This window comes from Anguilla rostrata, chromosome 9 (assembly GCF_018555375.3).
Source record: "Anguilla rostrata isolate EN2019 chromosome 9, ASM1855537v3, whole genome shotgun sequence".
NCBI classification, from domain to species: Eukaryota; Metazoa; Chordata; class Actinopteri; order Anguilliformes; family Anguillidae; genus Anguilla; species Anguilla rostrata.
The window spans coordinates 5,420,913-5,424,501 of record NC_057941.1 but is presented as its reverse complement, the minus strand read 5'-3'; positions in this window follow the sequence as shown (position 1 = coordinate 5,424,501).

Genomic DNA, 3,589 nt, shown 5'->3' with positions numbered 1-3,589 from the left:
CCGCGAGCGAGCTTGATTTCCGTTCAGGTTCTTTGTGTGATCTCTGCCAAAATCAAAATGGCAGAGCTTTGCAGAGACACAGATCCTCCGGCTGTGTGTTTGGGTTTCCCTTTGTAGGACAGACATGGATGCAACGTTGCCTTCTGGAAGAATTACCGTGTCTCCGGCGCACAGACCTAAACTGGGTCACAGTGTGGAATTAGAAAAGATTAAAGCACCAGATATGGTTCCAGCCACTGTGCCGCTAATGTGGTGCATTTTTAAAAAATTATTTGTTTGTGGATATATTTATTCTGGTTATTAATACAAACAGTTATTCACCTTAAATAAATGCTGGTATTGATAAATATTAAGACATCACTAGGTGTTCCATTTCTGTGATGCAATATCAAAGGATTAATGTCGGACATGGCAACTGATGATGCACAACTGCATTTCAACACCAGTCCCAACGCTACTGTGCAAGTCATCTCGTCTGTGCTCAGCAGCGACATCTGATGGCGGTGTTTAGTATGATGCTATCCATTCTTACGATTTTTTTTAGGATTAGACACCACTACTGGCGGAGGGGAGGACATGTTAAGATTACTTTTAGTTGGGGGGGGGGGGGGGGTTAGGGTAGGGTTGGGAAGTACCCTGACTACCCTGTCATAATTATTTTAGTACACCTTCCTCTTTGCCCCTCAAATTAGGTCATGGAAGACGCAAGCGTAGTTTACGGTCCTCGGGGGCCGCTGGTATGTTGACTTCAACCTTTTATCGTAATTGTGTGTTAAGCAAACGCTATTCGCTCCTGGCGCTGACCACCTCGTGCTTGTTCTTGCGCTGTACCACGCGACTATGCGGATACAAATACATCCGCAATAATAGTGGTTGGGATACAAAGCTCCGGTGACACCATCAATTTCTCTATCGGAAAGCAAAGGTTATATGGCGAACAGGTCGCGCCTGCCGGCGGGCGCCGGTTTTCGAGAGCCAAGTACGTGGAGAGGGACAAATTCCGAAGTCCGGTAACACTGGCTGCCGATATCAGCGCATCCGCTGGAAAGTTTGACTTTGAAAGCTGGTCGAAAATAAAATACAGCGCCAGAAGTGTGATGATGTAAGATCACATGCCCCTTTTTTGTTTTTGACAAGAACATCTGAATGCCTCAGTGGGTGTGTTTAAATTTCTAATTAGTGGTGTTTTTTTTTTTTTTTTTTTTTGTATGTTGATAGGCCTATTAGTAAAAGGGAAAACTCAGTTTGTGGCTTGGTGAATGAATTGTGTGTGTGTGTGTGTGTGTGTGTGCGTGTGTGAGAAACATATAGCAGCGCAGTTCTATATGTTATACCCTCCACTTGAATTACTTTTCCTACTTCCTTGGCACGAATGCTGAACAAAATCAGGAGATATTCCTGTCATATCATATCCTGCTGTAATCTAGAAGGTTCTACTCTATTGCTTTAATTTAAAATATGGTTAGAAGGGAATTAAATCAGGTTACAGGAATTTGACTCCCTCCCTCCCTCCCTCTCTTCAAAAACTATGTCATCACGTTGCTGGAATCGTGCCGAGTGGATCCATTGTCCCAAAGCTCCGGAATATTCTGCCTGCACCAATCTCAACAAAGGGCTTCGAATAAACTGTGGAGCTCAGGTCAAAAGATTATTACCTCAGAACAATGCTCGGTGTGAGTGTGCAATTTCTGTGTCGCATGCTTTCCCTGTTTGACTGCCAGATTTTTGGCAAATAGTTGCAAAAAAAAAAAGAAAGCACCTTAAACAAAGGTTTATAAACTTCAGCTGGGGGATGAAGAAATGTGCCTCCGCTTCTTCATTACCAACCGTTTCAAGCACATCCTCCTTTCCTCTGAATTTGAGCTCCTGGCGTTGGGGGATTGAATGCCTTCAAGCTGCAAAATATTAACTCGGGATGCAGAGCAAAATATACAGTCTGCCATCTGTTCTCTTAACCATTTTTGGATATCCAGCATCCATCAAGCTATTTATTGTTACTACCACTGTTGCTTCATATTTGTAATTACTGTTATATTTTTTAAAAATGCATTCTGCCTGGGTGGTGTCATTGATCTATGTTCTCTGTCCATAATAAACAAACATGGTTTGGTATAAATTGCCATGCTGTATCCTAGGAAAGGTTTGTAATTGTCTTGGGCTTATGAGGATGTGGTGTGTGATTGCTGTTGGGCTTATTAGCAGTGCTGGTGAGATTTAACTATAGATTGGTTGTCTTGGAGACTAGCAGGTCACGTGACCTTTGAAGTGATTTTAAAGATCTCTATAGTGGAAGGTCAATGTTAGATATGAGGGGTGCAAATACTGTGCGACTGCAAATGAAACTGTAACACAAGTGACCTCTTTTGGCCATTTGAGATATTGAACTTGTATGCCATTGAACATAGACACAGACTACAGTTTATTATCCACTGGTTCTTGATTATTATAAAAGTGTTGCCATAATTGGACCTTCCATAGATACTTTGTTCTTTACTGTAGATACTTTTCTTTGTCAGTCATCAGTTTGAGACAACGTAAGTGCATTTCTGTGCTGTTATAAGTATTAACTGTGAAAAACTGATATTTTAGCATGAAATATATTATTTCCACCAGTACTGTGGCCCGTATCTTAATTATAATGAACGGAATTAATATTACGCCTTTTCATGACATGATCGCAGAGCACTTGTCGGTGGGATGATGACTCACTTCTGTTAGAACATAATGCACAGCAGCCATTTTGCACCAGGACACACGTCACTTATCAGGTCTGTTATTCCGCACATAACACATCTGCGTCAAGTGTTCTAAGGCCGGAAATGGCGCTGAATTGAATGGGCCAAACGTTGAAGCACAGCAGCTGGTTTTCAGTCTGAACAGCCAACTGAAAAACAAGTAACAGAAGTAATATAGGAGTTACATAACTAACCACTTTATGGCTACTGGCACGCAACAATTTAAGTCTGAATTTAATTAATAATATATTCTATGAATATGTAATTATTTATTATTAGGCTATAATTGTAATTAATTGTATACAATAATTCGTAGAAATAGGACAAATTAATCACTGACTAATGACAACATATAGGGCATGTCGCGTTCTGCAATTAAATTTCTAGGTGGGAATTTGAAAACTTGCAATGCGCATGAATTTCAATGCCAGAAACAAGCGTAATTATTTTGTCTTAGAGACGCAATGTACGATCACATAAAATTCAGTGCACATACAGACATTAATTTGATCATAATTATTGGGGCGTTAAAACAAGTTATTCAGAAATTGTGTTGTGATGGCGTCAGAGCAGAAAATTATAGTTAATTAGTTAGATATTAGATAGAATTAATACAATGAATTTCGATGAATTTATGGATCTTAGAATAAGACTATATAAACACATTTTAGTTATTTTCCGCACATAAGCTTAGCTTAAATACTTCAGATACGCCCAAGTTCAAAACACTTCCATGAATCTTCGCAGCATTTATGCGTCGAATAACACCAGCGTGGACGATACAGGTAGAAACAGGCTATCGGATCAACGCATTAACCTGGCGGCTGCGTTCACATTTCTAGTCGACAGGTGGC